The sequence below is a fragment of the Netta rufina genome (assembly GCF_964035555.1).
Source record: "Netta rufina genome assembly, chromosome: 3".
In the NCBI taxonomy this organism is placed as follows: Eukaryota; Metazoa; Chordata; class Aves; order Anseriformes; family Anatidae; genus Netta; species Netta rufina.
In genome coordinates this window covers 51,016,053-51,037,582 of record NC_140125.1, presented here as the reverse complement: position 1 = coordinate 51,037,582, position 21,530 = coordinate 51,016,053, and the positions used below count along the sequence as shown (strand labels likewise).

At 38.7% G+C, this 21,530-nt stretch overlaps 1 protein-coding gene across 2 annotated transcripts in view; it reads right to left on the bottom strand.

Moving 5' to 3' along the window:
* The window catches only part of UTRN (utrophin), a gene marked incomplete at its 5' end in the record, with an annotated part of 369,309 nt that overhangs the window by 187,888 nt on the left and 159,891 nt on the right, over positions 1–21,530 (bottom strand). The gene's annotated exons all lie outside the window — the stretch shown is intronic.

Here is a 21,530-nt window from a genome sequence, read left to right as displayed (position 1 = left end):
TAAAGAGATTCTTAATCAAGTTGGCTTCCTGGCCTTGACAGGGTCATCATTACTGTCTCTCTTCTACTTACTTGCCTTTATCCACACTGCAGGCTTCCCCTCACAACTGATGTATCTCATTTCAGTCCCTCACCCATAGATCTTCCTGCATTCAAATGCAGAAGAGGCAAGCAGACAGTAAGATGAAAGGTAACATCAGTCAAGACAAATTAGTATTTGTACTGGTATTTGTATTTCCTTCTTTTTATCTCTTTTTATTTTTTTAATGTTTTAATTATTATTTTTCAGAGGCATTTCCTTTCAAATATGAATATAGCAAAAAATAAGAGTACTTAAATGACAAAAATTAATTAAATTTTCAAAAAAAAATTTTTTAATCACTGTGTACAGTTACACCTTAAGTAGTATATAACAGAGGGACTTTATAATACAGTTAGGCTTTGGATCACCTTTCTATTGTCCTTTACCGTTATATCTTACTAAACTAAGTTTTATACATACAGACTCATGCTGCGTGTGTAATACACTTCAAAAAACTGTAATTGCCCTTAACATTAGGTTTACAAATGTTGTAGGAAAAAGAACTATCAAAAGTATTTCAGTTTAGCATCTACTTTCAGCTAACACCACTGTCACTATTTTATGACTGGAAGAAAAGTTCTGGAAATTCCTGGCCTTCCTATAAACAGACAAAAAGATCCCCAAACCTTATGGATCTCTTCTATTATCACTATAAAACTATTTTACTGTGACATTAGAAGTGACAAACAGACAAGGTCTGTCAAGTGAGTCTATAGCGGTGTGGGGACTGGAAGGTCACCCCTTATGTAATGACCTCTCCCCAACTCCTGCTCTTCTGCAGGTGACCCATAGCGGAATACCTATTATGTATGAAACTCACTCAGCTCAAATAGCATGACTTTTCCCATTTTGACAACTTTAATGACAGAAAATGCCTAAAAGAAAGGTCTTCCAAAAGGAGAAACTTGCTTGCACAAGCCAAAAGCAGTAGGCATGGAAAAACGCATGGAAAATGGAGCCTCTGGACGTGCGTGTATTGGTGACTCATTCCCTCTAAGATCACTTCTGACTATTTAATGTCATACACTGAGAGGAATCGTAGAGCTGTGGCTTCAAATAAGAAAACATTTAGAATATGAAAGGTTTTCAATACTGAAATATTATCAATGAGATATATGGGTTTGTCAAACAAACAATTCAATCCACAGCAATATCACTGCTCTATTCGTATATTAAGTCTCCATGCTTCATGGTACAGTAGGAAGGAAAACACTATTTAGACATCACTGATGTTGGGTGACTGCTAACGCACTCTGTCTTAGCAAAAAGCCCTGCTTCATCATGGCTAAAATTTATGGGAGGAAGAGGGGAGGGAGCTCGGGGAGGCAGGAAGCAAAGTTAGTTAAGATTAATGTTTTAAGTGAACTGTTTGTTTGTTTTGGAAAAGCTTTTAATTTATGGAACAACTCAACCCTAACTTCTGAAAGACTTGAATAATTTATTATTCTTTATTGAGGCTATTAAAATATAAATCCCTATCCCAAGGGAGAAAACGATCATAAACAAATGTAAATTGCATTAATTGGATGCTAAATAGTGACGGCCAGTGTGATTAAGCAATGCCTCAGACAGAAGTCACTTACATCTATTTGGATGGTAAACATCCCTCACATTTATCACGGAGCTGATCTTTAAGATATACATGCTTCAGATTTGTTGCTGCTGTTTTCACTGAGAAGTTCAGAACCACAAATACTGTTACATGACACTGAAAAAGCAGGAAGTTAACTCTTAGTACATTAACTAGGGAACAAACTGGGGAAAAAAGCTAAAACTGCTTTTAATCTTCTCATATTGGATTGGTATGGTTGCATACTGAGCTTTTGAATCATGAGATCACAGCCCCAAAATTTAAATCAACGGGAGATGCCAAATGTTCAATGAGGCAAATTAGTAAGGCAGGCAGAAACCTACAACTTCACCTCAAGCTTAAAAAATAAAAATAAAATAGTATTTGTCTCAAGTCTGGCAAATGTCATCTTCTGTTGAGAATACAGAGAACGCAAATGCGTGTTATAAATGGCTACAGAAGCGAGTATGTGGGAGGGAGAATAGAAAACAAAAGCACAAAAGCACTGCCAAAATCCTGGCAAGACACTAAGCATCCACCCACTATTTAAAAAACCCACAATGAGAAGAACGAGGGAGACCAGACAGGAGAAATGAATGCCAACGGGACTCCGGCAGGTTTTTGCTGTTGGTTCCACCCCATGGCTTTCACTGAGGCCTCCAGCAGAACGCGACCAGCTGCCCGTGGCCAGCAGCTGTGCTCTCCTCACAGCCAGCAGCCCCGCAGCCCAGACCTTCCCCACACCGAATGATGCTCAAGTGCAGAGCTGAGGCTGGAGGCAGGCTGTAAGGCATGCAGAAAGCACCAGGACAGCAAGGGGAGGAAGGCAGGCCAAGAACATGAGCCTACATGAGAGGAGGCAGCAACCAGAAGCAAATGAATTCCAGCAGCAGATTTCCCAAGGCACTGTGTTTCTTTATAAAAGTGACACCTGTAGGAAACAAAAGAGAGCAGAGACTACCCTCCCTTGAGATGCACTAAGATTTGTTTTCCAGCAGAAAACAGATAAAGTGGAAAACAGATAAAAGGCAGAAAACACCCAACAGGAAGGTGTGAGAGTAGCACAGCATTTGTGTAGTGGTCAGTGTGTCTGCATAGACAGATTGAAGACTTGAATCTTTTGGGTCTTTTTTTCTGCTAAATTTTATTTTGACATTTTACTGTAGCTTTCCCTTGGATTCACTGCAGGACCGAATATAAACAGTTAATACATTACAAATCGAAGATGGACTCTCTACCTTGGGAGATGTGGCTATGCCAAGCACATCTTTGTGTGTATTTCCACTTCAGAATGTCATTAAACCACCCTGCCTTTGATTTTTCTTTTTCTTTATTATTAGGTATCAATATTGAAGTAGTATTTACCTTAATTTTTCTTTTTATAATTCCTTAAGTAGTTATGCCTGTCAATTTGTATTATGCATTTCAGAAAAATACAGTTTGTGAAACTCTCACTGAGCTTTTTGGTTTTGTTGTTTTCTTTAACTCATTTCTTTAAAAATACCTACAAGGAAGCACAGTGCCTTCAAACTTTTATCATCTGCTTAAACAATTTGCTACTTACTACTAAGCCTTTCACAGTCTTTGAAGGAAGAAATGGAAAACAATTTCTTAATCCTTTCTAATTCCCTCCACTTCAATTTTCCATGCATAAAGTGATCAGAGCAGAATTTTTGTTGGGGTATTTTTTTTCTCCATACATATTTTCCATCTATCATTCAGCAGCAACATGTTTCATGATGGGCTCAATTTCCAGTAAGCCAAAAAAAACTTTCAAGAAGTGCTGTCTTCCCCAGTGTGGATGCAGTAGAGGCACCATTCCTGCCTACTTTTTAGTGCCAAGTGGACACTGCATTATAATTTCAGCAAGGTCTGCACAAACACCCTTAAAAGCAGTAGGTAAGTCTCGGTGGCGCTAGGCATCGTTCATTTCCACATCTACCTTTAAGTACGAAGGCATTGCCAAATTCTTGTCCTAAAGTATATGAATAACACGTGGACTTTGTTCCAAAGACATCGCTACTTTCCAACATCATAAAATCAGTTCTTTTTAAAGTGGATACTTCAAAAACCTATAAAAGTGTCTCGCATACACTCTAGTTCTATTACTTACGCTAAGTAAAGGAAAGTCTGAGTATGATGGAACATAATAACAGCACATGATAGCAACTAAATCAAGTTATTTGAGGGGTTCATACAGTTAAATAAAAAATATACAGAATAAAATAATTGTGTATGGAAATTAGCAATTTAAACCAAGAAAAACACTCCTAATAATTGTAATTTGAATTTTAAGTTACCCCAAGAGAGAACCACTCCGCTCCTAAGTTTTATTCCCATGTTCATCTGTTTTCCATCCTTCTTCCTTTCACAGAGAAATAAGAGAAGCAGACCAGTAGTGCTTTAAAAGCCATCACCACGTACTTCTATTCCCTTCCTACGGGTGAAATACTACCTGGATATTTTCAGACCTCTATATATAAGAATTCTAACAGACTTCTCATGTTAAGCATTACAGTCCTATGGCAATCACTGCCGATCCACACTATTCAGTAAGCTGAATTAGAAATGTGCTGTAAGAAGAAACTCCCCACAGTCCTAATGGGACAGAAAAGCTTACCAAACAATTTCAATGGTTGTACCAAGATCTACGTTTAACTATGACAAACTAAGCAAAATATTTTCCTAGAAAACCTGATTTGTGTATGTCTAGGTTATAAAAAACATTACACCAAGAAGCAAAACTTTACTTTCTGCTGCATTTTTGCAGCTCAGATCAGACTCTCTGCATGGTTATTTCTAGACTCACTTCAATTTTATCCTGCCAAAGTTTGCTTCAAGGTCTGCAGTTGCTACTTACTTAAAATACGAAGGCAAGCTATTATTTTCAAGACAAAAAGTAAAGTTTCATTACATCATTTTTTATATTAAGTATTCCACTAAGGAAACGGTTAATTTCTTCCTTGGTACAAGGCCAATAAATGATTTCTTAATTACTGTATTTATTTATGCAGTTACATTTTTAAAAGAGAGATTTTCACATTCAGACAAATAACAAGACTGGAAAGGAAGCCATTAAACAATTATACTGAGAAGAAAGGAATGTTCAATACTTGCCTTTCACTTCAAATCTCACTAACGAGGAATACTGTCATTCAGATAATTAAATAACCAAAATCATAAATTAAGCAGTAAACACCTGAGCTACAACTGGCAATAAGAGGCCAAAGGGTAATTAGGTAAGTTTGACTTCTTCAGATTAGGTGGACTTGCTAAAAGTTGCCAAAAAATAGCTTAAATAGTCGTCTACAAGTATTTCAGTGCTATTAGCAGCTATCTCTGAGTACCAACAGAGTGCAGAAAAACACAAACATAATTCATCTCTTTAAGTTAGGGGATAAGGAATAACTGAGGAACTCAGTGCCCATAAGCTTTACTTCAATTCCAGAAAAAGAAAAAAAAAGGGGGGGAGAAAAAAACAGTAAGCACATCAGAAGCACCTTAAACATAACAAGAAAATCAGCAACAGCCAACATGATTTGTCAAGAATCAATCATGTCAGACTAACAATTTCTTTCAGTGACAGGCTAACAAGCCTTGGGAATATGGGAGTGGTAGTAAATGTCATTCATCTTGACTTCACCAAGCGTCAAAAGCCTTACAAGGCAGTCCCAGATTCAAGCATACCTAGCTAAAAAACTACACTAAATAGTGAACAGCTCACAATCAAGTTTCATATAAAGAAAGATTGAACAGGGACTTGTCTTGAGCCTAGTCCTTTCAAATATTTTCATCAACAACGAAGTCAATTTACTGATTTTTACAAAGGACATTGAGCTGGGAGCAGCAACTAAGAATCTGGAAGAAAGGTTAAGAGTTAGAAACAAACATTAGCAATTTTGAGAACTTTTCTAGGAAAAGGGAAAGAAAACATAACTCTGAGAACAATGTCCAGTGCTGAAACTGAGTAACACCAATTAACATAGCAAATACAACAAGGGAAGTGATGAACAGTATGACATTACAAAGAAATATCAGGGTGCCATACCACTGGGACCCATGCTGAGCATGAGCCAGCAATGCCAATCAGAAGTGTGTGGAAGAGCAACATCACCAGAACAGTTCTTTCATTCTGCCAAGGTTTAAGCAAGGTCTGAGCAGGCACACTGCTTCAAGTTTTGGGCACTGAGATACAAGAACAACTTAAACTATCAGCAAATAACCCAGCAGAGAGCAACAGAAAAGATGAGTTATCTAAAAAAGTACTGAGACGTGAAAAATTGCAGCGGTCTTCCAATACATCCTGGCCAACTTCTGTGTCACATAGGGAATACCTGTATTTAGTCAGAGAGTGCATGTGGTGGGTTGCTAAAGGATTCTACAATATATTTCTTTCAATATAAAGAAGTAATATTCACTTAAGTTGATTTCATCAGGACAAAATAAACAAAACAAAAAGCTGTAATGGTAAGACATGAAAAAACTGAGTCAATTTGGCTCACAACCAGCCATACAAAGTCTGTCCTTGGCTGTCTTTAACAACAGACTAGACAAATATCCTTAAGTGACATAGCTATAGATATCTCAACTGTTGGCTAAAAAATCCGTGATACTCTCGTCTCTGTGCTCTTTATCACTTTTTCCTACCACTCAAATTATTTCTTTACATATAGAAAATGAAGACCCACCATCATCTCAAATGTCTGCTTCATCTTTCTGCAGTAAACTCACAAGTCGTACAACTGTGAATTCCCCAAATACAGGGGGAATATCTTTGAGTCGGTCACTTGTATCAAACCTAAATTTGTGCATCTCCAATGGCACTTACAACATCACGTCTCTTATATGCATACAGACCTCATTGATCTTTCCGTATGTAAGCCAGAAAACCAAAGGGTTGTACCTGAACAAAAAATCTATTTGACTCAAAAAATCCCCAAGAAAATCCTGAGGCAGAATCACAAGCTCACAACTTACTGCATTTATTTCTAAGTTCCAGGAGCAAATTGAGCACATTTGTCTATCATCAGGAACAGATGTTCTTAGGAAGGCTTCTTGCTAAATTCCATCTGCAACCTTGAAGCCCTTTTGGGTACATACACATCAAATACTTCTGTGGCACTATGTCTTTTATTTTAAACCAAATCCCTTTTATCAGACTAAAATAGGTAGCTGAACCCATTCACATCCCTACAGAAGTACCAATGACAGACAAGACTGGAAGAGGAACCAGCTTTGCTTTCTATGCACAGCTTCACACAGGCATGGTGCATTTTAAAACTTTATATACAGATCAGCCCCAAAAGCACTAATATATCAGTGGTCCCACAGGAAAACCTCTTGCAACATTCACTTTGCAGAGTCAGAATAATTCACTGAAAGCAGATGACAGTAGCAAGTGTAACAGTGAGCAAGATATTGGCTACCACTACTTTGAAACCAAAGCACTTTCGTAACCAGAAAAATCAGGAACAGGTTTCTCCAAAAAACAAGGTGACAAAATTTGTCACTCTGGTCTATGCTTACATTAGCACCTCCACCTATATTGCATCGGCTGGGAAGTGTTGGTAGTGAAACAACAGAAAGGAGGGAAGAGGGCTTTCATCCTCCCTCAAAAAGTAAAGCATCCACATGGTCTTTGCTGCCCTCCTACAGAGCAATCCTAGGAAAAATCTCTGCAGGTACTCTCAGTAGACTGTTGACAATGAATGCACAGAAATGCTCTCAGGTGACCATGTTGTAGATATTCATGGTTACAAACATTACAGCTCAAAAATATACCAAAAAGAAAAAAATAAAGTAAGTGTTGATAGCAATGAAATCCTGAGACACTCATCTTTGTAGGACTACATTTTCTTAAAACAGTAGTTTATCTACCTCAGACAGATTTTAAGGATTTGGCTTCTATGCTGCAAGGGAAAAAAATAAAGGAAAGATTTGGGAAAGGACCCACATTTTAGACATATATTTGTATTGTAATACAGACATCATGTGTTGAGAAGTGGACCTGTTTCTTCCTGGTGTCAAGGAGATGCATGGAGCTAGAATACATGACAAAGAACATTTTAGTAACCAAAGGGAGAATTTCCCCAAATTTATTCACCCTCAACCTGGTCTCTTAAATGAGGAATATGAACAGATGAAACAGCCATGAATAGCAATGGTAAGTGCACTACGTTTACCCCAGAGTACGAAGCCTACTGCTGTCATCTAGAAGGCCCAACATGACTGGAATTACGGAACAGTACGTCCCGGTATGTTACATAACCTTAGCTAGGGAGCATCTGAAAGCTGATCTTACTAAGTCTGAAAGTAAACGTCATCCTTCGTATCAGAGAACATCTATCACTGTGGCTTGATAACTGGACAAGGAGAGCAGCTGCTCTGGGGATCGCAAAGAAAGGCTACACCTACAGGAACAGAGAAAGGAAGGAAGAGAGGAAGAAAGGGAGGGAACAGCCAAGAAAGAGACACCAAAGATAGCAGTTCAGGATACCAAATCTCTTCTCCATAAATTGTGTGAAATAACTAGTGGTTTTACTTTTTTTTTTTTCCCCCCTTTTTCTCCTTTCTTCTCTTCCCTTCTCCTCACCAGGGGAAAGCAAGAAGTTTAGATACAGGGATTTTTATTTATTTATTTTTTTACAGAAACCATCAGACAATATATCTGCCTAATTACTACCACTATGTATTTTTATATTTAATTTTATCTTTACAGCAAAAATTCCAGCTCTGCAGCTATGACCTCTGGATTATGTGAAGAAAGTCGGCATACAACCAACTTGCAATCAGTTACCATAAGCAGCTTAAGAGCCTGTGATTTTACTGCGACTGCTGTGTCATCCCATGCAGCATCCCTTCCCTTCTTTGTGTCGCAAGCATGGTGTACTTTCAGCTGAATCAACTGAATTTCTCTCCAGTCAGAGACCCAAGAGGCTGAAGCAGTCAGAGGGGCCAGTTCAGGCAAACACACCAGAAAGCGGATGGGCACTGTGAAAACTGCACCCAAGCTGTGGATCAACAGGTGTTAAAAATTGGCTTGCCCTTGAATTACCCACCAAACATTTTTACCTGAAAGATTGGCTTGCACTTGAATTACCCAATTAACATTTTCATTCAAATGCAGCCAGCAGAAAAAAAAAAAAAAAAAAAAAAAAAAAAGAAAAAATTGCTTCTTAATCCTCTCTTAGGGAAAAGCTAGTGGATAAACTGGGAAATTTTCCTGCAGGTTTGACTGCTGCTGGGTATAGACATTTACTTTAGAATTACCGTGTGTCCCCAAGGAACATCTACCAGCACCTTATCTCACTGCTGTGATGTGGAGACCCTTCATCATCATTTCAAGAGCTGTGAGCAGGAGACCTGCGACCAGGTAAGAGCTCTCCTGCCACATGCAGGAGCCTCCGGGAAGCACCACGGCATCACTTCAGCTTTTCTTTTACTTGCCAAATATTGTGCCATAGGTGAACCTTAAAACAATTTTCACTGCAGCCACAGAACTCAATTTGCCATTCTCCTTCCTTTCTACACTGAGAAATAAAATGTGAAGAAAATCAATGAAACCAGGACCACAAGGCCTAAAACAAGGGCCGGCTGACATGAAACTGGCATGCTTGCCAAGCAACCAATTATAAAGGTGACAGGGGGAGGAAAAGGTCAGAAAAGGAAAGGGGGAGTCATCATTTTCCCCTGGAGCACACGTAAAAATTGATTTTAAACTTCCACACAGAGAGAGTAACCAGGAATCAATTACAGTAACTATTTAGAACTCCTGTGGCTGTGATCAAGCTATATTCAATTATGCTGGACATTAAAATTAGCCGGACTACCAAATGGACTGGTATTTTACTTTTTTTTGTTGTTGTTCTACTTTCTTACATTTAAAGAAATTAAACTGTACTTACATTTACCAAAAAGAAATCACACACACACAGAGGTGGCAGTGGCCTGTGTATCTGCACAGGTTTACAACCCAAGACCATTTTGTGTTGGTGGAGCTCTTGTAGGTATGAAGAAGGGGAAGGAGGATGGCAGGTTAAAAAAGCAACACAAATGCCAACATTTGACTGGGGAGCACAGCTCACTTGCTCTCTGAACTAGGAAACTCTACAGAGCTGTTACAGAGCTCTCTCAACTCTTCTCACACAGCAACACTAATATGTTTCTGCAGTAGATAGAGACTGTGCTCTGCAATTTTGCTGAGAAATTATATATATATATATTCTTTTTTCACCGTAGAGCAACCACTAAAATGTTGCATTACAAGAACAAAACAGGTAGAGCTACAGCAATTGTGCAGCCAGGTGTTTTCTATAGCTCACTGCCTACTCACACTATTTTGTGTCTTATCGTTCCAAAATTTCATTCACGCTAGCTGCCTTGTCTGTAAAAGTTCCAGGTCCCCTTATGGACAGAAGCCTCAGCATTCCAAGTACAATAACTAGCGACTTCCAGCTCTAGATTTAATACTGCGTTGATTGTAACTTCAAAAACCATTCCAAGAAACCACCATTAGGTGAGACAAGACTATGAAATCCATCCCATCAATATAACATATCCCTAAGCCACCTGTTTTTCTTCCTGAAGTGTCTTTAATTTCATTTTAGTTTTCCCTTTCTCTCTACACATGTATCATTGCCAAAACTTATCTCTCGCAAAGATGCTGGGACAGTACCAAACAGACATAAAATACAAACATACTTTATAATCAAACTGCTAAACAAGACAAATGATCATACTTAGCTTTATGCCCTGGGCTTTCTGAGATGATCTAAATCACAGCTCCCCTTTCACATGCCCTATACAATTGGACTGAAGCCTGAAGAAGATATAGTTTAAAGCCTTCCTGTACCTTCCCCGGTTTCTGTTTTTAAATGTTGTATTCTGTTCCAGGCCTGCCATTCAGAGAGTATCATAGCAACTACCAATTAACTTTCATTTCCCTTGATTTCATACAAGAAAAAAAAAGCAAATATATGCATATATGGTCCTCCTTCATGCTTGTATAAAAATGTTTTAATATATTCATATATATGATACATATTACATGATATGCATATTGCTTCTGTGTAGAAAACCTATTTTTTCAGTAGCAATTCTTTTGGCTGTGTTTTTTTGTTTGTTTGTTTAGTTCTGTATTTTTTCGTGTTTCCCCTCCTTTTGTAACCTAAATTGTGTAACACTCAAGCAGTTATGTTCTCAAATGGGCCCTTACTTGCCACCTCAAAGAAGACATGTGCCTCTTTTACACTTAAGACTGACATAATTTTTAGTAGCTCTGAACTGGTGGTAACACAGGAGACTTACAGGAAGCATGCTGACAGACCAGTTATATTAAATATGGAAAAGTAATACAGTAATCAGAGAGCTTCGTTCCTTCTGGTTTGCAGCTGTTAATTCATTGTTCGCCCTGTAATTCCTTTAGAATTCCTATATTCTATTCCTATAGAATAATATTCTTTAACTTTCAGCGCAACCAATTTGAACCCCCAGGGAACACAAAACAATGTACTAGACCTAGCAGTGCTAAAGCCTGCCATCACTCACTAAAAAAATCTTCATTGCCTCCTCAAACGTTTATTAGGAACCTCGAATAATCAACAATTAATGTACTCAACCCAATGCATGACAAAGTCATCTTAAACTGAAGCATAACTCTGGCTTACTTCTAAATTCAACTCCCTCCTAAGGTATCAACCACACATTAAGCAAAGCTATCTTCCACTCAGTTTTCACATGTTCTGTTGTTAACTGGTTCCATGGAGCCTCCACATAATTTTCTTTCACTTTTCTTCTTGTGTGAACTGATTACCTGCTGACCTAAAAACAGAGCTTCATTATACATTAATACATCAGAAAATTAGTTGCTCTTCAGCCACAGTATAAGATCATTTCACTGAAAAGTGCGACAGATCATTGCTGCCATGGAGAGACCAGCATGTGTACCAACAACAACAGCCAGTGTTCTCAAATGAATATTGTCTTTTATGCCACAGGAACAGGTCAGTAGCCACAGACAAGCTCAATTAGTGGACATATTATGCAAGAGGGCTACAATTCTACCCTTGCTACAGCCACCCACCAGCAATGGCAAAATAAAAACAACTCTTAGCAAAACTATCCTTCTGACACTTTTCCTTTACTGAATATATCCCTAATCCACAGCTGTCCATATATTTTAATGCTGTTTGCTAGGATTCCTCCACTTTCAGTCACAATCATCAGGAAAACTTGGAAAATGCTCATCACTGTATCTGGATTTTGCTGGCAGTGTGCTAGCTGCTCTCAGTGAAGGAGGTTGTTACCACTCCTCCACAAAGGAAGAAAGGAGAATGAATGAATTCTTTCCTCTAAGGCAAAACTGTTGTGCTCTGCACATCCCATAGTTCCTGAGAGGTCTGAAATCTTGATTTCAATGCTACCAGTTCCCAGAGAGCAAATCTTTTTCATTGTCCAGTAACCTTCAGATGTTATACTTTATAATAAAGAGCCCAAAATTGTACTGTAACATGTCATATTGCCCAAGGCCTTACTTTTTCTTTCCCCTTACAAGAGATACCTTCATATAAACACCCCTCAGGTAACGTTCTCTCTTCTCAGTAGAATTGCACAGTACAACACAGAAGTCCATCCTCTAGCAAAGAGGGGTTTTAGACAGAAGGAATTTATTTTTTATTTTTTTATTTTTTTTTTTTTTAAAAGTGTCTGATTCTACAAGATTGTAACTAAGCCTCTTCAAGAGCCTTTTGACATCAGGATGAAAAGGGGCTCATGGAAAGTCCTGTTGAAATCCGAATTCTTCAACAAAAACCTCTCAACTACTTTCCCTATTTTCTCTTAAAAGTACTCAGATAAAGGAAACAATGCTACCCACGTTATAAGGGACACAGTCTTCCCACATTCCAGCTATTTGGCTAAGTCATCTGCTTACAAATAACAGCTCACCTGATTAAGACTGCAGTGCTCTTACTGAGGGCTACAGGAAGAAATTACAGAGATAATCTTCGTACTAGGCTATATAAAGGTAAAATCACCTGAGGGACTGGTGTTAGCTCCTGATGAAAACTCCTTGCAAAAAAACAAGCGAAATTCCATTGAGAGGTTTTTCTTTCTTCCTTCTGGACCCATTCTTTCCCTTTCCAAAGGAGAAAAGTAGTGTGCTTGCTAATAAAGAAATATTAAAAGGGGTGGGAGGGAAGATATTTTGTGTAATCTGTAACTTTTGTTCCAACTCCATTCAGAGAATCTCAGATGAATTCAGATATTAAGAAGTTGGGACTATTCATTTACACTCTAAAGATTTTCAGAAACAGAATGAGGAGAAAAAATTGTTTCAGCTACTTTGTAGTGCTGGAACTTCTAGCAAATGAATGCTTCTCTTTGTAGCAAACAAGAGAAGATAATATTAACCAAGAGAGTTACAGTATTTGACATGGAACATTCAAGATTGAACTTGAAGGGTGACTGATTATCTCAGGGTTAATAATGCATTCCTCCTTAAAAGAGAGCTACGGAAAGAATAAAGCATAGTCCAAACCCAGTCCAAAGAGGGCAGGTGACAGAAAGCAGTGACCTCAGATAACTGTTCCAGGACCACACCACAAACCCCAGCACAATTAGCGCTAATTGGTCATCAGGCTTTGCAGCAATGCCAAGAGCTGAAAGCCTGAGTCTCCACCTCTCCCTGGGAAGGATGATCACTTCAGGTCAGAAATTTTAAACACCAGTGCAGAGGAGGCTGCTCTTCCCTCTGTCAGCACAACACCGTGGCCATAGATACAGGGCTCACCAGCAACCACACAACATCTGCAGCATCAGTGGTGTTCCAGATTGATCCTTCACTTACAGCACCTACCACATTTTCCATATGCCACAAAACACCAGGAAATATAGCTCTGCTACCGCTGTGAAGAACTGCTTTCTGTAGCACAACACAGAACATCAATTATCAGGAATGCCCCTGACACCTTCCACCCATATTCAATCACATGGCTGTGCGACGCTGCTGAAGTTCCTTCAGAGCACAGAGCTCTGCAGCAAAGTGCACGAGGAGCATGAAAACATCTCAGGGCAGCCAGAACCAAAGCAGTGGCTACAGAACACTGCTACTTCCAGGGCTACTTGGGAACGTAGTCTTGTGGCACCATGTCTTGATTAAAAATAGAAGGGAAGGCAAAAGAAAGGGAGTGCAGATCTTCCAGTCACTGGTGACCAGCAGCTACAGGCCAGCTTCACACAGTGCTATTTCCCCAGCTACGTAGAGAGTGCAGTTTTCTTTAAAACATACTCAAGTGATCTGTGTGAGGTAGAAGGTAAGACAGATGGTCTGTGCTCATGACAGGAACCGGTGAAGCACGGTGCTGGTTTAGGCATCTGCTGCTTCATGACTTCGTGAGCCTGGGCAGGGTGACTGAACCCTCAGGGAGAGAGGAAAGAAACTGCTCCCTGAAAAATGGCAGCAATCAAAAAGCACTGTGGTAAAATACTACGGTAAGATGGTCTCATATATCACATATTGATCCAGCTCCTGTAAACATGTGAAGTTCATGGAAGTCAATTTTGCCATTAATGCTACATTCATGCTTTAATAGAACTACCCCATATCTTATGTTTATTTTCATTCTCATTGCAATAGCAAAATATTTTCAGATCAAAAATCAGACTTGGCTTTAAACGTAAGTTGATTCCAAAAGGCTATGCTGAATTATCTTCCTTCTGTCCCTTCCAAAATACTGCTGAAATGCTATCAAAACAAGCTATATCCAAGAACCCATCTTCTCTTGTGTTAAGCTGCACTCTGCTCACAAATAGGAATGATTGGTGCAGCAGTTAAAAAAATCTGAGTTTATGAAGCTTTATGTCCTTTCTCACTTTGTTTCTCTTTGCTCATTTCTAGAGAAACTTCAAATGCAGAGAGCACTGCAGAGAGCACAGTTCTGTTGGAAAAATAAAATAATTTACAGGAAAGTACCCATTTATTATACAGTTTCATTTGGCACTGGTCATAATTAGACAAATGGCAAAACAAAGAAGGTTACGTTTCAATCAGCCTCCCCACTCAAGATGGCCACAAGCTTTCACCGAAAGGGGCCAGTGGCACGTTCTCCTCTTTGGGGCAATTAAAAATGATGCCTGAAAATGCAAAAGCATGTACTGGATGGGGAGGAGGGCAGGTAAGATTATAGCAAGTATTATGTGATATTAAAATGTTTTCTCATCATAAACACAAAGTTCAGATACACACCAAATGCCCACCTGTACAATAATGTTCCCCTGCTGAAGCTACACTACAGCAAAAGGATCCTCTCTCAAAAGGACACGCGCTATGGCTGGAGAGCAGAATCGCCACAGACCCAGACTCGGATCAGATCTCAGCAGAGCAGTAAGCATTTTTCATAGGCAGCCATCACAGTTGAAAACTGCCGCACTATAGTTCTGACTATTTTAGCCTTCCTGCATACAGTACTAGGTCACTAGCACAGAACCTCATGGAAAACAGCAGGCTGGAAGACCTCTGGAGGTCACAACACCAAACCTCTTGCCAATGGCAGGAGCCAATTTCAAAACTCAATCTGGCTGCTCAGGACCTCACCCACTGCACTTTTGAACACCTCTACAGATGGAAATAAATACAACAGCCTCTTTGGGCAGCTTGTTAAAGTGCAATTTCTCCTATCCGCAGGAGGTAGCAGGGAGTTCTCAGGATCCTGCGTCTCTCTAGTGTAACAAAATGAGAAAATATTCAGATCTCTCTGAAATTTCAATGGGAATTAACCCATAACATGTTAACAGTTGATACCAATGGAGAAATAATTACCTCTAGATTATGTTTTCAGAACAGCTTTTATATTTCCGACTCAAAAATAACACAAATGAAATTCAACTTTTCCATCTTTTGATTGATCCATTGATGTTTAAAGGTCTTCCAGTGCAGCATCAAGATACTTTTACTTCTTCTGTCTTTAAACTGTAAACAGCCTTAAGAAAATTAGTACACCAAGAGCTACAGCAATAGCTCCTGCCGATATGCAGCAGCTTACTATATACAGCTTCTGTCTAGTTTTCAACATAACAAAGAACTTATGTCAAAGCAGTGTTCTTTTCTGAACTATACTAAGAAGTAATACACAATATCAAATGCTTTTTTTTTTTTTAATGTCCTTCCCAAAATTAATTCCAATATTTCCCTTTCTGCATACAGCAAAAGGGGTTTTGCTGGTCTCCTCGTATAAATATATTCTCTTACCATTCCATAGCAGGAAATGAGAGAATTGCATTTTAAACTGTATATTCATTAGAAACCCCTCCAAGACACAGGTTTCAGAAACATCATTTCTCTTTACAGCTGAGGAAGTCAGTACTTCACCTGAGTTATTTATCACTTCAAGACTGAAGACTCATGTTGGATTCAGTTTAAAACTTCAAGCACTTTTTGTGAAGGTTTTCTATTTGTTTTCTAAGTGGTGTTCTTGTAAGAAGTTACCACAAAAGAAATGAGAAAATACATAGCTATCAGCTATGTTTCTCAGTCTGTCCTCCAGTGGATGAATGCTCCAGTCCCTGAATGTTAGCAGTATATTTCAAAAATAACACAGTCAAGCTCTACCACCAGGATACATATTTCAAGTTAATCATTTACCTGTCTGACGGAGAAACACTATTCTTTCACTTCTGTCAAGGAAATTTGAGAAAGCTTCTTAGTTTTCTACTTCACTTTCATATGTAATATTTTAGTTCCAGTCTCCCAGAAAATATATATACCTTTGTACCTTGCAAGATTTGTAACTTGCCATGAATTCTTCTGTTCCCAACAAAAATCCAAATTCATTCTTGTCCAAGATTGGGATATACCTAATAGAAGATATACTTTAGGGAACAACCGCACAAGCAAGAACAGAGACCGGATGACAACCCCTACAAAATATTTTTCTGGTTGTTTCCTTTGAGTGTCAAAAAATTGCAGAGTTATGAGACAAAGCTGCCAACAATAAAGCAAAACTGATTATGTATTGTCCTGACAACATGCATCCAAATCTACAAATACAGCACTAATTTCAGTGCCAAAGAATCAAATATCACTACCAGTGAAAAGAAGTTACATCTGCCACAGCTTACCTTGTTATGAAGGTATTAGTGAAAGAAAAGCTGCTGAAGTAGTAATACCCTAAACCCTGGCTTTCTTGCTTTTCAGCAATACTGCAATGCCATGTCACCAAAATGTTTGTTTCTGTTCCTGCTCTTACAAAATTTACAACATGAAGACTATGAATGCTGAGAGTTACTATTATATGAATCTGCTAATGAAAGAAACAATTTTGAATATATTCATTAGTTTAATAAAAAAGCCTATAGAAGTCTACTCTTATAAATAGTGTGCTTAAAAATAGACAAACACTAACTTCAAGAATTTGCCTTAAATATTTCATTGGCACTTTTTTTTAATGTTTATTTCATTGACACGCTGTTAGCTTCAGAGGACACTTTGCATCAAACATTTAGATACTAGTTTATGAAGCAAAAGGCATTTCCTCTGTAGTAAATAACTTCTCTTAGGCAGAACTGAACTGTATTTGTGTACCCACAGAGTTCACACAACATATGAAAACTTGTGAAATGACGAAGACAGAAGTATATAGAACACTACCAGAAATCCTTACTGGCCCACTATCAGGTTTGCTTTTAATCTGTAATTTCTGCAGCATTTTTTCATGTAAGCATTAACATTTCCATCACCATACTCCCATATATCACTGCCTTACATTGACACCTGCTGGAAGTGACTGGGATTGTAAAACAGTCCTTTTTCTCCAGTCAGTGTCTGATTTAACTCCACAGACAGACCAACAACAATTCTACTTTTGGTAAGCTGTTCACAAGACACCTGAGAAAACAGCAGCAGGACTTTTTAAGGGGAGGGGAAAAAAAAAAAAAAAAAATACAAACATACAATGTGTAATTTAGCTACATTAAAATGCCTGAGGCATTTGCTCATGGAATCAGAAAATATACTTTAGGAACAGCTTTTGAGAAGCATTTTGCTACCCCTCAGGTAGGTTTAAACTCAAGGTAGGTCTCCAACCATTTACTAGGCTCTCATTCCAATTAGCAAATGATTTCTACTGCAAGTGTCACTAAATAGTTCTTGTTTGACAAACGTTGTTATAAATAAGTTTACATGTGAAAATGTGACTGAACAGGTTTTAAAGCACTTTTACTTTCCTAGTCTTTATGAAAAGACAATCAAAAAGCATGCCTTTACATTAGTTAATAAAAAGTTGCATTATTCACAAAAGCAAGCAGAGCTCTTCAATGATAGACAAGAGGAACTGGGGCGTGCTTGTTACAACAGCTTGTATGCACACAAACTACTCTCTATCAGTCTTCATAATGAAGATACACCTCTACAGCTTTGTAAAGCACACTGAAATACCCATTTGAAAATGCCATGCTGTTCCCCATATGCCACAACTTCTATGAACTTCACTGTTACGAACCAGACACTGCATTACATCCTCTTCGTACTTCCAAGCTCTACCCTAAAGGTGAGATCTCTGTTACTTTATGTAAACTTTATATTTCTCATAACACATTTCTCATAAAATGCATTTTGGATTGAAGCAAACAATGAATTACAATGGCTTTACTTTATCACTGTAACAAGAATGGGCTTCCTGAGTCTGTTCGTGCATGTTGGTCCCACTTCGTGTACAAACAAACTCGGACAGAAAGTCACCAAAAAACACAGTAAAGTATTAAAGTATCACAAGCAGCAAGAATGAAAAACTAGTTCAAAGGCAGCTGAATAGAGTTTATACACGGTTATGTCAGTACACAGCTGAAGGCCCCTCCAATCTTGTATTTGCCAAAGTTACAAAGCAGAATCTTTGCATTGAAGTCCAACAGCACACCATGGTACAACCACTCCTCGCAGGAACACTGTGGCAGCATTCACTCATTGACTTTACATACCACAGCTGCTTTTTATCTTTTTATTTTAATCTGGTGAGCGATTAACGTGCTTAAAAAGCTTATTTTTACTAGGTAGCTTAGATCATTACCACAGTACTGAAGTTCTCAACTACTGCACCTGTGCAAAACCAACGAAACATGAAAACAGTCTTGTGGAAGCTGTCAGCCACCAAAACAGGTAATGGTAAAAATATCCATGTGAATGGCAGTGAAAGGTCAACATGCTTTTCGGGCAACTTTTCCTTTCCCTTTGTATGACCCCACAACAGAACTCCATAAATACCGACAGGTGAAGTCAAAATTTCATAGCTGCACATTATGTATTATGAGTCTGCTGAGCTCATTCCTGATGAAAAGTTTCATTAAGCTCAGAAGCAAAACCACTGGGCATTATTATTATATAAGGCAGTTCCTCTACATAATGGGTACCTTGGAGTTAAATCACTGCATTTATCAAGAATTAACCAACTCCTCTGGAAAAGATGTGGTAGCAGTTTACAGAAGATAACTGAACATTAAGTTTCCTTCCAGACACGTAAATGGTAAACAACACTGCACTTTTTTTCTTAACTGTATTACTAATTGACAAGCACTTTTTTGTTTTTAATAACATTCTTTAACAAAGCTTGCATATGAGAACATGGAAGGCTTTAAAACCACACCACATAGCTTAAGGTACTTTTGACACTCATTTCATTCTCTTTTTTTCTTTTTATCTCAAAAAGAAAAAAAAAAAAAAAAAAAAAAAAGATAAAAGAGAGAAAAGCATTAGATGCTCTCAAGATTTGGGTCTTGCATTTCTTACCTTACACAGCTTCTGGTAACGTGGAGAAGAAACAGCCATCCTCTGTAAACGATGCAACAACACCACAACTTTCTGCAGAGACGTTCTCACCACAGCCATCATTTTAAGTTTGCCACACTTCTGAAGACACCTCAGAATTTGCATTATAAATGAAGAGCAACTATCATTTCCTCCCGGTCACTGGACAATGATTTGCCAGCTTTCTGAGCATGCTCTCTTCCAGGATTGCCTTTGAGAGCTACAGGCTTTATATGTTTCAAAGGCAAAGGAGGTTGATACAGCATAAGTTTCTCTCACAAAATAACCACAAGAAGCGAATGCAAAAAAAAATAAAAAATAAAAAAAATTCTTCACGGCTCCTTCTAACCGGTATTGCTCAGCTCTGCCTGTGCAGAGAGTAAATGAAGTTGTTGAGCAGCCGAGTATCTGCCACCATTCAGGAGTGCACTAAATAGCTGGAAAGGTTATTAATTTAAGCACGAAAGCTGTGGAAACAAAAAAGGAATTCCTTCAGGAAGACAGCTCCCGTGTACCACCACGGTTGTTCTCCTTCGGTAGCTGCTTTCGATCGGCAGACTGAGCATTTGCTCCCTCACTCTGGCAAAGGATGCTCTCGCTCTCAGACTGAACGCAGCAGCTCTGGCAGAGCTGTAGTGAGTGAATAACAGACTGTGTTATAAATCTTCCAAGAGGAGCAGAGGGATACCTGCCCTAATTATATCAGCCATACGCTAAAGGCTAATAAATCACACGGGCGCTTCTCAAAACTAGATTATCCAATACAAAAGGAAAAACTGCAGGGGGTAAACCTCTCTACTAGGAAAACTCGCTTAGAGCTAATTTAGTCAAAGAGATCTCAAAGGATTCTCACTCAGATCAGAAAGTACGAATGGTTTTCAGGAGCCGTTTCCAAATTATGTCTTTCCCTGAACGGCTCATTAGGACAAGAAAGAAGGGTTTTGCCAAACTGAAAGCATACGGTCATGCCACCACCCCATTTCTAGCCAGCCTTGATTTCAAAGAGCTAACACCATGTTCATGTTTTCCCCATGACATAGCAGAATTATTTAAGCCATTTAAGGATGGCACCAGGACATCCCAGAGCATGGAAGTGTTTTGCTACCAGTAAGGCACTCCCTGTGCAATACAGTCAGTGTGCCCTGAGGTGTGGCGACTCTGCAGCACAACCAGGGGCACAATTCCTTGCTCCTTCCGGAGGTGCTACGATCCAGCTGTTTACATCTGTGCTGGAGGGGCTGCTGGGGCAAACACTCAGGGAAAGCCATCACTGACACCACGGGTGGCAGAACAGAGAGTAAGCAGAGGATGACTGCCTCAACACAGATCAGGTACTACAGTATCAGGGAATACTGATCAAAACCATGCCATCTAGAAAGCACAGTTTCCTCAGGAAGTAAGTATTCACCACAAACGGCTGTGTGCATTGACATAGTTTCTACCAAACAAGATTCAAAAGGGAAAATAAATTAAGAAATCAACACCAAGTCTGACACACGCTCTCTGTAATAAAACCAAAAATTCAATTAATGAAAAAAATTCCCCCAGAGTAAGTTACATCAACATGTATCAAGAAGAATAGGAAATTATGTGTATTCTCAGCCTGGGGCTTTGACCGTCTCTCCCCTCTTTCGGGGTTAACAGATCTGTAACATCAGTCTTTCTGGACAGATAGGAAGGTAGAGGGAGCTGAGATAAGAAATGATAAAAAAAAAATCATAAAAATAAAAAACAACAACTTTTTTCTACAAGATAGATAGATATTAAACTATACAAAAATGTGATAATTCTTACTGTAAGCTTTATTAAATAGTTTCAGTTGAAAAAAGATCTAAATGTAATTCATCAGTTTACTCAAGTTAAATTACTGTAAATTCAAAGCATATCATGTTTCAAAGCATATCACATTTTTGTCTCAATTTGGAATCTAAAGACACTATTACAAGTATTACAAGTAACTGTATTTTGTACTGCATACATTGCCACATGAACACGTACACGCACTTCAAGCACATCAGCCAGAACAGTGTAGAGGCACCAGCTGAAGGCAGCATCAAGTCTGACAAGTTCACAGGACCCTAGGAACTT